General features: G+C 44.4%; 1 protein-coding gene across 2 annotated transcripts in view; it reads right to left on the bottom strand.

Moving 5' to 3' along the window:
- LOC138299906 (membrane cofactor protein-like) overlaps positions 1–9,964 on the bottom strand; it is a 637,582-nt gene extending 627,618 nt beyond the window's left edge. For both annotated transcript variants that reach the window (XM_069238620.1, XM_069238621.1), the window contains exon 1: positions 9,330–9,964. The gene's annotated coding sequence lies outside the window, so the exon portion shown is untranslated. The remainder of the gene's footprint in view (positions 1–9,329) is intronic.
- Between the last annotated feature and the right edge of the window lie 4,660 nt (positions 9,965–14,624).

The following is a 14,624-nucleotide window of genomic DNA, read 5'->3' as shown; positions in this document are numbered from 1 at the left end:
AGCTACCAAGTATTGCTAGGAATGGAGAACTGGTGACCAGTTGTGCCCTCCGTGCCCTGTGTCGGACCTCCGACTGGCTTGGATCGTAGCACCTTTCACCTGGCCAGTTGGACTTGGCCCAGACAGCTAAGGACGGCCACCAATTCAATGGAGACGTGGTTGGGCCTGGAGCTCTCGCAATGTTGACATTTGGAGGTGCCATGAATTAAGGGGGAACGGCAGACCCGGTGACTGGCTGAAGCAGTCTCCCTTTACTGTGAGTGTAGGCATCAGGTTGTGGGGGCCCATATGAAGTGTGGCAGAACCCAGTCTGAGGCACAAAAGTGAAGCATGCCAATAAACTTTCCCTGATTCGAGGCGTTTGTTGTGCTTGCGATGGGGGAGCACCTCCACCGTATTTTGGTACCTGGCTGGGCTGCAGGCTCGTTGAAGACTGCAGAATACATTCTTGGGACTACCAGAGGGGTTTGAGATTTTTTGGTGCCCTACTCTGAGGATTGGTCCTAGTACTGAAATGGCCCAGCAGATAAGGGAAAGGACAAGAGGGGACAGCAGCCTCAGGCCAGCAAGATTTTGAACTATACGCAGGCCACCCATGACAGGTATAAGATCGGTACAAAATCCCCAGACGTTTCTCGGAGTGCTGTGGTGGGCTGTGATCCTCAGGAGCCCTCCATGTCCGATACCCCGAAAAAAATTAGAGGTTCGTGCACAGAGCTGGTCACAAATATAAACATCATGGTGGTGGATGTCACTCTACTGTGTGCAGACCTGCATAAGGTGGTGGACAGGGTGGCAGTGGCAGAGGATACTATTGGTGAGCTCCACTGTGATGTAGCTTCATTGAAGAATACTGCCTCCTCCTTTCAGAAACTCACTGTGGGGCTGAGGAATGGGCAGAAGACGCAGAAGGCAGATCCCGTAGAAACAATTTACGCTTTGTGGGATTCCCGGAGGGGGTTGTGGGGCGAAATGTGGAACAACTCCTGGAGAATTGGCTAGACTCATTGCCTCCCCTCCCCAGGGGAAATGTTCAGCCTTTTTTAATGTTGAAAGAGCTCCTAGGGCCCTGATGCCGCCCATTGCGATTATTGCCTGTTTTCTTCATTATAAAGATCACGACCTAATCCTGCGCCAGGTGCAGTATAATGGACAGCCACAGTATGAAGGGCACCCAATACTATTCATTCCAGACCATACCCAGAAAGTTCAGAACCAAGGAAAATCTTTTATGGACGTCAAGAAAGGGATGCAAGATATGCTCATGCACTACAGCTTAGTCTTCCCAGCTAAACTCAGAGTAATCCACAACAACAGGGTGCAATTTTTCACCAATCCTCAAGAAGCTAGTGAGTGGGTGGACGCGATGTCCCCTCCACCGGTATCGCGACATATTCTGGAAGCTGGGAGACCTGAAACTAGAGAGGTACGTAACCCATCCTTAGCGTTAACTATTATACTCATTGTGCAACCTGATGGTACTCTTGCCTCTGAGGAAGATGACATTTACGGGCAGAGGAGCTTTGTAGATCGGCAAAGCCATCCTGAATCAAACACAGCTACTACAGGGGTGGCCTGCCTTGACATTGCTGAATGATGAGTTGTCTGTACCAGTATTGTTATTACTGAAATGCGATGAACTACACTGGTTGTTTAGATGTTAATTGGCAGCAATATTGTTGTGATACGTTCTTACTGCCTAGTTCCATCCTGGTATTGTGTGAAAGTCTAAATATCCTGATGAAAAATGCTACGTATCCTACTATGGTATATGGGGCTGGCTGGCTGGCCCTACAGTGGTTCATGAGAAGTTGTAGCCACTGGAGGCACTGTCTCGTGGTTTGGCTCAGTGATGACCTCTGATAAAGTGTAATGTTCACAGACTTGTTTGCATAATTAATTAACCGGGATATATATATATTTTTCCCCATTATCTAATTGGGTAATGGGGTGGGGCCCACTGGCCTCTACTCAATTCTGGTTAACACAGGAATGGGTTGGGTCACTGCCAGGGGGAGGGGGAAAGTTGGGGAATGTTTTTTTCTTTGGTTCTTAGTTTACAAGTTGAAAGGGGAGGTCTACTGCTTGTACTGGATTCTGAAAATGTGCTTTTCTCAGTCATGAAGTATATGATGGCCTTTTTGGATACATTCACTAGATTGTACTTATGACAGACACTTACACAATACTATCTTGGAATGTATGCTGTTTGACCCAATTGGATAAGTGTCACTGTGTCCATGCCTATCTTAAAAACTTTACCATGTATCTATGGCACTGTAACAGGAGAGTCATAAGTGGGGGAACTGTATTCCTAGTTTCAAAAAACGCTGGGGAGGCCAACTCTATGTGACCTCTTATTTCGGCTTTGCGGAGGGGGGAGGAGGGCTTGAAATTGGTAGCCCCTGGGGTCTGTGATTGGGAAGCTATGAAGTTGGTGGCTGGGGGACTTTGTCTTCAGACTATCTACAGTGTCAAGAGCCAGCTTGAGAAAGATATCTCCAGGCGTGAAGCCAAGCTCCGGGACTTACAGAAGTGCCACCCCACACAGCCACTGTGTGCTGAGGAATGGCGGAAAAGTCGATGAACGTTGCTAAATGATTGGCAAAGCCTGTAAAGGCATGTTTACACAGCATATCACCATTGTTTGCATTCAGAGGGCGAGAAGGCAGGTACACTGTTGTCATGCATGCTAAAGCAACAACCTGACCACAAGCCAGTCACTGCTCTAGTAGATGCTACCGGTAAGAGGGTATGTACGCAGATAGCAATTAAAGTATTTAAAGAGCACCTTGACAGACTTTACACCTCGCCTAATAATGTGCCATTAGATACTGAGACTGCCTTCCTGGACAAAGTCACGCTCCTTTGAATAACACGCAACAACAGGACCCTATTAGATGAACCTACCACTTAACAATAAATACAGGTAGCCATAAAACACTTAAGAGTCAAAAACATCTGGGTCAGATGGACTCCCGGCAGAGTTTTATCAAAATTATGTTGGCATTCTCTCTGAAAAACTATCAGAGGTTTATCAAGAGGCAACTCCCTGCGGTCGCTTACCAGACTCAATGAGAGAGGCATAGGTGCCCTTGATCCCCAAGCTGGATAGAGATCCAGTAGATCCGGCCACATTCAGGCCATTATTACTTCTGAACAATGTTAAAATACTAAGTAGTATCCTGGCGACACGTCTTCTCCCACATTTGGCATCCCTCAAATGTGAGTTTCTTCCCCACCTCAGAATGATGTTTAATCTTCGTTGCCTCTCCCATATTTATCATACCTCATTGCAGAGGGAGATCCCTGTTGTGTTTGCTCTCCTAGATATAGAGCAGGCTTTTGATTCGGTTGTTTGAGGGTATCTATGGCAAGTTATGAACTAACTGGGCCTCGGCCCGAAATATATATCCAGGGTTCAGTTCATATGATTGTCAAGTGGCCTGTGTGCGATATGGGGAACTAATCTCGAAAGCCGTTCAATTAAAAAAGGGTGACGCAACAGGGATGTTCACTGCTCCACCCCACCCCCCTTGTTTGCTATGGCAACGGAGCCATTAGCAGCATTCCTTCTCACAGTACTGAACCCTTGGGGATTGCGCATTAGGGAGATTACGCATGTTGTCTCCTTATATGCAAATTATGTCCTGATTTACGTACACCACCGGAGTCTTCAATCCCCATTCTTTTGAATGCCCTATGGCGATTTGGGGAGTGCTCGGGGGTCAGGGTTAATCTTCAAAAGTCTTACTTATTTCCGATAGGACCAGAGAGACACCCTCCCGGCTGTGGGACTACCTTGGGGATCTGAAGGTCTTTGGTACTTAGGGATTTGATTGGCACATCCATTTTATGACCTTAATCACTGCAGGGTATTACGGACTTCCATTAGATTTTGGAGAGATTTGCCACTTCCTTTGATGGGTAGGGCAGCCATTACGAAGATGGTAATTCTGCCACAATGCCAATATGGTCTACAAAATACTCTCTATGATGTACCCAGATCACACTTTGCATGCTTATATAGTTTAATATTAGACTTGCTATGGGAAAATAAAAGGGAGAAGGTGAGCCTGCCTATGCTGCGGCAGACATGGGAATGCGGAGGGACTGAGCTCCCTCGTATGGAACTCTGTTATTTTGCCTACCAACTGCAGCATGCAGTGCATTGGTTTGACCCTGACAGTAAATGGGAGAAGAGGCTCTTAGAGGGCTTGTGTGTGGAGTACCCCCTGTCGGCCCAGTTATTGGGAAACCGTGCGGCGCCAAGAAAGGTCCCTTATATAGTACAACAGGTATTTAACAAATGTACGTGCACAGTGTCATGCATGTTGTGCTGCACTCCATACACAAGGGATGCACCAGTGTGGGATATGCAGCCATTTGCAAAGATTGCCTTAGATATGTCCATGAAGAAATGGAAGGATAGGGGGTGTGATGTCTTGGGAGACCTTTATCTTTGAGGGAAATTTATCAATTTATAGCTAGAAAATACCCAGAGAAATGTATTATGATGGCAAAGCAACGTACCAATCAGGTTTCAAGGATGGAATTAATTCACAATGTTCGGTCCTTACCTATAAGGGAATAAGATAGCCAGGTACGTTTTATTACTACGCATTCTAAAAATGCCACAGAAATCCGAAAAATGTTGGCAAAACATTGGTCAATATTACAAATGGATCCAACAGTTAGTGAAATCATGGGGGGGACCAACCTAAATTGACATTTAGGAGGGAACTGAATTTAAGGGACAAAGTAACGAGAAGTCATTTTAGTTTTCAAAAGAAAAATTGTCTACAAAGATCAGGTTTTTGAAAGTGTGGAGACTGTAAAGCATGCAAAATTGGCAAAAATACAAAATAATATTCTATTGGCAATGGAGATGTGAAACAAATTCGACAACACATCACTTGTAAGAGTCGGTTCACAGTCTAAGTCATTGAATGCCCCTGTGGTCTGAAATATGCAGGGAGCACCACATGTGAGACAAAAAAAAAACAGATTTTAGAACATATTCAGGCCACTATAAATGTGTACAGAAGCTACGCAACGTCAAGACATATGGAACGGGCACACAGTAGTAAATGGGAATTTATGACGTATTATGCAATTGATCAAGTTCCCATAAATGAACGGGGAGGTGATAGAGAGAAGAAGTTGCGGCAGCCTGAATCAAGACATATTTTAGAGATTCGCTAATTGACCCCTTTAGGGCTGAACCAGGATGAGGAGTTATTTATACATTTATAATGAAAGGTTCCAACTTGGGTGAATTTAACACAAGTGACCATGTACATGAATGAACGTTATGTATCACAACATTATACATCCTTATGGCTTTTTTTTATATTTGCTGATTCCTAAAATGTCTTCAGTATTTTGACAATGTTTGCACACTTAGGTGCATGAGTATGAATATAATTGTGAGATTTGTTAATTCCAGTCTCATAGTCAATATTGGTAAAAAAAAAAAAAAAGGTATCGTCCATACATGCTATGTAAACTTTAACAAATTGTATTCACACCTTGGTAATAAAGAAATTACAGAATTCAGCAAAAGTGTATGACAAGAAACATCAGTATGAGATAAAAGTAAAAATGTCCTTGAAACAGTTAAGCAACTAGCAACATAAAAGACTACATTACCCATAATTCATCATAAATGTGAAAAAGTTATGGTTGGTAAATTCAAACAAAATAGAGTAATAATTTCCTTATTGATGAAATAAAGAAGTTCAAAATCATGAACAGGGTAGAAATGAGATATTGAATACATTTGTAGTTGTTAATGACGTCTTTTCTTTACATTTATAAAGACTGAGAAAGGCACAACAGGAAATGCCTGTGAGCAAGGTCGGAATGACCGAAACGCGTCAGGCATTTTTGTAACTATTATAAACTAAACTGAGCTTAGCATTAAAGCATTAGATAAATCAACATATTTGGAGTGCGGTTTTTCTTTCTGGAAGCTAAGGAAATTGTTAGAGCTTATAATGGGTGTCCTACTTTTAAACCAGCACCACCGCGTAAAGCAAGTGCGCCAGAACACGCCAACATTGTTTGGATTGGATATAGATATATACATACAGATGAGAGAGAGAGAGAGAGAGAGCGAGAGAGAAAATGTTTTTTTAATAGCTCTAAGGTTTCCCTAGGGGCCATAGTGGACCCTCAATTGAAATCCCTGGTGTCTAGTGGGGTTTCCTGGCCCTGAGCTGCAATCGAGGGCCAGGAAACCATTTCAGGAAGTCCTCGCTTGAAAGGGGAGAATCTCCCCTTTCAAACGTGGTCTTCCTGAACGTTGGGGAGGCCCGTTTGGGCCTGTTTTCCCCACCAGAGCCAAGCAGTGCGCTGACGTCACAAAGGGGTGTGGGGCAAGGGGAGAGACGGAAGATGTTCTGTGTCTCCCGGTGTTATTTAAATTTATAAAAAATTTAATCCTCCGGTGCAATGCAATGGAGGATATTTTTTTAACCCCCACCCAGGGGTCAGCCACTGGCACTGACACACACCAGAGAGGTAGTGCAGGCGTTGGCCAGTGTCCGACGCCTCCACCCAAGGGGTTAAAATGTCTTTGCTTCTGATCAGTGGCTACGGGCAGTCTGCTTTAGGACTTACTGTCAATGAGAAAGGGTGAAACTGACCATCAAGGCAACCAAGAGCCAGGTGGAGCAGTCCAATGTAGTCATACATAGGCATCAGGTGGGGAATGGGAAGGTTTACCCTCAGGGTGCTAAGATTCAGCTTGTCCTAGAGTGGGAAGGGCAATAGGCACCAAACCACTCTGTAGAGCTCAACCACTGTCAGGGCTACTACGATTATATGGCATGGAGGACCAAATTATGCAGCTAAGTTATGTAATTTATGCAGCAGAAAGAAAAAGTCTATGGCACATTCTCTAGTAGTATTATTTTCATTGATTTGAGATAGGCAAAGCGTTTGGTATAAAATCTGAAAAATGTGGTGCAAACATAGCAAACTCCTATTTTTTGTTAAACACTGTACACACAGAAATGCATCATTCTACTATCCTTTATCACTATTTTAACAATGTATTCATAAAAAGTAAACAAAATCTAAGCATTCAAATGTCAATCAGTACCCATTGTTAGCTGCACTTTAAAGATAACAGCGTTTTCAAACTCCCCCAGAATAAACATGTGTATATGAAACCGTGTAATATAAAAAAACGACAAAGGGTAACATGTATAATATTGTCCATCTCAGGATTCTGGTAACAGTTACAGACCACTCATAAAATGCTTACAGAAATGTTACTTATTTTAGGCTACATGTATATTTGTATGTGTATGTACGATACTCACACGTATAGCCTAGGAGTTGCTCTTAGAATTTACAACAGCTTCTTGTTGAGCTACATAAAGCACTTGCTTGTTCCAATCTCTTTATACACCTGTTTTATTCATTTAAGTATCTTAGAGTATGTACAATGCACTCTCTTTCACGAACCCCTACATCTTACCTGTTTCATTTAATGACCATTTAACCGTTTTTCTGCTTTTGTGCTTTTCATCTGAAAGCCCGGACTCTAGTGGCATTTTCAAGACAAAAGATGCTGCACAACTTTCATAGGACAGAATTGGTGCCAATTGCAAGACTTTGTTATTTCTGTGCTCCTCATTATAGACATTGCATGATGCAGCTTGTTTTGTGACATATTTAGCACCTTACAAATATCCACAACATAATACTACAACGGTATAAACCACAACAAACCAATGCTGCAACACAAAATAAAGCTACATAACACAGCAAAAAACAAAACAAGCATTGGCAAAGCAAGCCTCGTATTTGGAATATATTGGTTTTACCAATGGTTCTAGCTATGCGACACAGAATCCCCAACGCTGTGTTGCTTGGCTAAAGAAAAAAAAAAAAAAAAGCTTTCGACACAGCTGTTTTTATTTTATTTTTAGTAAGCTAACAGTGTTGCGATTGGTAACTAAAAAGAACAAAAACATTTTTAAAAGCGATTGGGGGGCAAGCAACACAGAGAGTATCATGTAGGGGAAAGGGAGGGGTTGGAAGCAACGTGGGAAAGCAGGGCAGAAGCAACACAGGGGTGCGAGTGCACTGCAGAATCAAGACAGGGACGCAGGTGACAAAATGAAGAGAGTGAACGAGTGCAATGTGGAGGTGGCAGGGAGAAAGCACACAGGTGATAAGGCCATGAAGGTGAGTAGGGGGGAAGCACACAGGAAAGAGAGAGGAACACCGAGTACGGAGGAGCGGGAGGAGAGAGAAGCACACAAGGGAGACGTCAGGAAAAAAACATGCACTCTGGCAAACTGCTTAAACAAAAATCAAAAGAGTACAGGCTTTGAAAACTGTTTTCAGACCTGTAGGTCTGATTTCCTGCATTATCTGCTCGTCCCAACTGCACTGCACTAGATTCATTCACTGGGCACTATATATTATTTGTCATTCTGGTAGTTAATTTGTACTGGAACACGCAAAACAAAAACTTCACAATGCAAGGGAAAAACACAGGACGAAGTGAACTTCTCATTCATGGCATGAACCAAGTTGAGACTGACATTACATCTACAGTGTCGAAACACATCAGGATGTCACTTTACTTGGAACAAAGCTTCTGCCCTTAAATTCGACTTACCAGTTGTCCAGTGTCAGTTGGGAGGTTCAGTTAATTTTCCTTTATTACTAACTGCACTCTCTGGGTTGTTTTGATATTTTAATTAGAGACAAAAATAAATGTCCCAGAGTAAAACAAAAAATAAAAGTAGAAGTCTGCTATTGCACCAATTTTTTTGCTCATGATAAACTGAGTTATACACCAAACCCAGAAAGTCACATACATATAGGAACACTTTGTAGAGATGGTTATTCATTATAGTTCTGTCCATTTCCGCAACATATCATCTTGACGTAAAACTGCAAGGCATTGGGATGGTTCAGTGATCTTATCGCGAACTCGATTTTGACTAGAATCTGCGATTATCCGAGTAAGCCCAGGTTTTATTACGAACTATTGATGTTCGTTGTATTTTGTAGCAGTTACATCGTGCTTACTACTTACATTTACTTGTGCTCTAAATTCGTGCCTACATGGGTATCGCGATACATCATCAAAATAACTTTTTTAATGAAACGATTCGGCCGCTTCAGACTGCTCTACAAATAGCAAGTGATGTTGTTACCCGTTTTACCATTGGATTTCCCAAAGAAGGAAGGGTTGATCCTCGTGCACTTACAACAACAGGGTCGCGCAACTGTTGGGTGAATTCCCGTCCCTACAGTGCAATCCTAAACGCGTACCGCTTGGATGAAAGTTATTTTCTTACCCGCTCAGGCGCTGATCTGATCCCTTGATTCCGGGAAGCGAGGGTCTGCTCTCCACCGGCTTTCAGTCCGTCCTCGGGAAAAAAACACTCAGCTGTCAAAAAGCAGCCTATGGCAGGGTAGGGGTACTCAAACCGACACACCCTTTTCTTCCTGACCCTCACATATGGTAACTACGGAGGAACAGGAGAGGCTGAGGCGGGCTGCGGAACTGACTGAAGACTACAACACTCCAGGTGACTAGAGCGTTAACTTACTCCACGTAGCGTCGCGTAACTGGGCGCCATGTTGCTAGACTAACTCATCTTTAGAATCCTTATGGAGCTGGGTGAGGGAGTTATTGTCTTTGCCGCCGCAAAGTGGAGATGTAGAGGGAGCGAAAGATGATTTATAAGCGCTGAACCGAAATTGCACATCTTTGCCGGGAGATCTTTGTTGAACTTTAGTGCGTGTTGGACTTTATTATTCAAGGAGAAACTGCCGTTTGCCCGAAATGGGCAGGGCAGGACGCACGGTGTTCTGACGCTTGACGCTCCCCCGTCCGAATCTGCACCCCCTACGTCAGAGGGTGCTTGTTCAGTCAGCTCCTTCCTGAATGTTTCAGCTCGGGTGCCCGTCTCCGCTCCCCCAGCGCGATGTTGCGCATGCGCGAGCGCTCACAGCAACACAGATTCAAACGAGGTGTTTAACCCCTTCGCTGCCAATGTTTAACCCCGTCGCTGCCAATGTTTAACCCCTTCGCAGCAACACAGATTCAAACGAGGTGTTTAACCCCTTCGCTGCCAATGTTTAACCCCGTCGCTGCCAATGTTTAACCCCTTCGCTGCCAGTGTTTCACCCCGTCGCTGCCAGTGTTTAACCCCTTCGCTGCCAGGACTTTTCCTTCTCAGGCGCCAGGGATTTTTTTTGTCTATTTGGGGATCTTCGCTTTTAGGCCCTCATAACTTTTTGTCTATATAAGCTACGCAAGCCAAATTTTAGTCCTTTTTTCCCCACATCCCAGGGATTCTACAGGTACCCAGACTTTGTCGGTTCCCCTGAAGGAGACAAAGAAATTTGCCAAAATGCAGCAAAAATTTCGTTTTTTCAAACAAGGGAAAAAAGGGCTGAAGATGAGGGCTCATGTTTTTTCCTTGAAAATGGCATCAACAAAGGGTTCGCGGTGCTAAAATAACCATCTTCCCAGCTTTCAGGAACGGGCAGACTTGAATCAGAAAACGCAGTTTTTCAACCCAATTTTGGCATTTTACTGGGACATACCCCATTTTAATGTAGACAAAATTTATAATTCACCAAGGGGTCATTTGTGTAGATCCTACAGTGTTTTCCTACTGAAATAACAACATAAATAAAAAATAATAAAATTGATGTAAAAAAAAAACCAACTGTTTTTCTCCACGTTTTACTCTGTAACTTTTTTCTGCGAAGTTAGATTTTTTAAAGCAATATACTGTTACGTCTGCTGGACTCTTCTGGTTGCGGGGATATATTGGGCTTGTCGGTTCATCAATAACCCTAGGTACCCAGAGCCAATAAATGAGCTGCACCTTGCAATGGGTTTTCATTCTATTCCGGTCGAACATCAATTCATTTGCTGAAATATAAAGATTGAAAGATAGGATTCAAGAAAACGTTTGTATTTCCAAAATGGCCACAAGATAAGGTGTTGAAAAGCAGTGGTTATTTGCACATCTCTGAATTCCGGGGTCCCATACTAGCATGTGAATTACAGGTCATTTCTCAAATAGATGTCTTTTTTACACACTGTCTTACATTTGGAAAGAAAAAATGTTGAATAAGACAAAGGCCAATAACACTTGTTCTTCTATTCTGTTTTCCCACAAGTCTCCTGATAAAAATGGTACCTCACTTGCGTGGGTAGGCCAAGTGCCTGCGACAGGAAACGTAACATGGACACATCACATTTTTACATTGAAATTTGACGTGTTTTTTGCAAAGTGCCTACTTGTGGATTTGGGCCCCTAGCTCTTTCAGCACCTAAGAAAACCTAGCAAACCAGGACATTTCTTAAAACTAGACACCTATGGGATTACAGAATGGGTTGGCTTGTGGGGCACTCACCAAGTTCCTTTACCCAGAATCCTTTGCAAACCTCACAATTTGTCCCAAAAAAAACATTTTCCTCTCATTTCAGTGACAGAAAGTTCTGTAATCTGAGAGGAGACACAAATTTCCTTGCACCCAGCGTTCCCCCAAGTGTCCTGATAAAAATGGTACTTCACTTGTGTGAGTAGGCCTAGCACCTGCAACAGGAAATGCCCCAAAACACAACGTGGACACTTCACATTTTCCTAAAGCAAACAGAGCTGTTTTTAGCAAAGTGCCTAGCTGTGGATTTTGTCTTCAAGCTCAGCCGGCACCTAGGGAAACCTACCAAACCTGTGCATTTCCCCCAAGTCTCCCGATAAAAATGGTACCTCACTTGTGTGGGTACTCCTAGGTCTTGCGACAGAAAAAGCCCCAAAACACTATCTGGACACATCAAAATTATTAAATACAAAACTACCTGTTTTGGTGGGGAGGGGGGCACCTGCGTTTTTGTTCCTGGATTCAGCAGCCATCTAGGAAAACCTACCAAACCCAGACATTTCTGAAAAATAGACACTAGAGGGAGTGCAGGGTGGTTTGACTTGCGTGGATCCTCCAATGTTTTCTTATCCAGAATCCTCAGCAAACCTCACATTTAGCTAAAAAATCTAAAATTTCCAACATTTCTGTTTGGGATCACCCCACCGGGACACATTTCCTACCACCCAATGTTCCCCTCAGTCTCTCGTTAAAAATGATACCTCACTTGTGTAGGTGGGCCAAGTGCCTGTGATAGGGAAGAGCCAAAAACATGTGGAAATCGAGGGGGAAACAAAGCGGGTCCAAAAAGGCAGATTGAAATAAAAAAAATGTTGTCTGACAAATGCAGCATAATCTTTATCGGTATAGATGAGACAATGTTGAGAGGTAGGAGGTTTGTGTATTCCTGCAGATTCCGGAAGGTTCCATCACAAAAATGTAGTAGAAATGTGTGATTCCCAGCAAAGTTGGAGGTTTGCAAGGCATTGTGGGAAAGAAAATGGTGTGGGGTGTATGTGAAGCACACTATCCTGGAATCAACTAGATGTTAAGTTTTCAGATGTGTCTAGGTGTTGTGGATGTTTCTAAATGGCAGCGTCCCAAAGTCCAAAAAGCGCAGCCCTCAACATTCCAAGTGGCACACTTTTGAGAGTTACCAAGCTCTCATGGCCCAAACATAAAACCAAGACCCAAAATAATTGGGGGGGGGCAGGAATGGCCTAAAAGTAATTAGGCCCCACCGGGAGTGACCCTTGACTAAGGGGTGGCTCCCCACATATAACAAATAAAAACGAAACAAAAAAATAATTTATCCCTGGTCTCTAGGGGTTTTCTGCCCACCCTGGGGGCAGATCGTCCTAATTATATTAGGCCGATCTGCCACTGTGGGGGCAGAAATGGCCTACAAATGTTTTGCCCCTCCTTGAGAGCGGCTCTTGCCCAAGGGGCCACTCCCCTTCTGAGTAACTATAAAAACAATAAAAATTCCCTGGTGTCTAGTGGTTTCTGCCTCCCTGTGGGCAGTAATGGCCTAAAAATAATTTGCCCCCCCCAGGGGGTGACCCTTGCCTAAGGAGTCACTCCCCACATATAAAAAAAATATATATATATATCCCTGGTGTCTAGGGGCTCATATTAGGCCGATCTGCCCCCTGGTTTGGTGGGACTGGGCAGAAATGGCCTAAAAATATTACGGGCCCCTAGGGAGCGACCCTTGCCCAAGGGGCCGCTCCCCTTATGTGTCAGCATGCTAAAAAAATAAAATTCCCTGGTGTCTAGTGGTTTCTGCCCCCAGGTGGGGCAGAATTGGCCTAAAAATAATTTGGCTCCCGGGGAGTGACCCTTGCCTAAGGGGTTGCTCCCCCACATAAAAAAAATAAATAAACAAAAAAAAAATTATCCCTGGTGTCTAGGGGCTTTCTGCCCCCGGGGGCAGATCGGCCTAATTATATTAGATCTGTCTGCCACCAGGGGCGGCAGAAATGGCCTAAAAATAATATGGACCCCTAGGGAGCGATCCTTTCCCAAGGGGCTGCTCCCCTTATTGACAGTACCTAAAATAAAAATTCCCTGGTGTCTAGTGGTTATTTCGGCTGCCCAATCGCATTGCGATCAAACAGCAGAAATGCTGTGAGATACAAGAAAGGTAAGGACTTTCCTTTCCTTTCTTGTCCCTCCCACCCCACCTCCCGGTCGGAAGAGAAATGCAAAAGCATTTCTCTTCCGGTGTTCTAGCTGTCTGCGCATTCCCATCTGTCTGCGCATCCCCGTCTGTCTTCGCTCCCCCTGATGTCAGAGGGTGCTCAGGAATACCGCTGCTGCCTGTATGTTTGAGTTTGTACGTCTGTCGGTGCCTCCCCAAACGTGATGATATACAGGCATATCGCTGGATGAAATACTTATCCTTGCAAGGTCACACAATCTGTCCAATAGTCGCAGAGGACATGGATGCTGCCCTAGCGCGATCTGCTCCGGCACCAGGCCAGGCCAAATTGGGCACAGTAAAGGAAGAACGGGTTGACGCCGTCCAAGGATGCTACAATCAGCCGCATGTGGCTCGACCACCGAGACTGGAGAAAAAGAGGTACGGTAGCTGTGGTCTAGAGCACAGGATACCAGGAATATGCCCTGCCAAGGGAAAGAACTTCTCCAAATGTGATAAGCCCAACGATTTTGCCAAAGTTTTCCGAGGGAGGTGGCCCAGATCCGTGACCATGTTGGCCCGGAAGGCGGCAATAAAGCAAGTTACGCCAGACGATGGAACTGGGATGGTGGCGGTTGACGCATACCCAGGCAACAAACCCTACGAGGATGATGAAGATAAGGAGATATTTGTTGTTTCGTTTGCTGACAGGTTGGACCAGAGGTGGAGACCACCACCCATGTGTACCATAACGGTAAATGGCACGACAGTGCTCATAGACACTGGGGCGTCAGTAAACGTTATGGATGTGGAACAATACAGCAAGATATCTCCCCCACCAGAGCTCACACCATGCTGGACCAAGATATATGCCCATAGGGGCGTGGACCCTTTACCCCGGCGAGGGGCGATAGAGGTTACTGTTGGTAGTGAGCGCTGTTCGACACATGCCAAATGCCATGTGTTGGAAGGCAAGAAAGGAACCCTTCTCCGATGCCACACAGTGGAAGACCTGGAGCTAGTGTTTTTCGCCTGGCAAGTCCACGACTCCCTGGCTGAGGCGGTG

The sequence above is a fragment of the Pleurodeles waltl genome, chromosome 6 (assembly GCF_031143425.1).
Source record: "Pleurodeles waltl isolate 20211129_DDA chromosome 6, aPleWal1.hap1.20221129, whole genome shotgun sequence".
Lineage (NCBI taxonomy): Eukaryota > Metazoa > Chordata > Amphibia > Caudata > Salamandridae > Pleurodeles > Pleurodeles waltl.
Note: the sequence above shows the minus strand (reverse complement) of the source record. Positions and strands in the feature narration are given on the sequence as shown.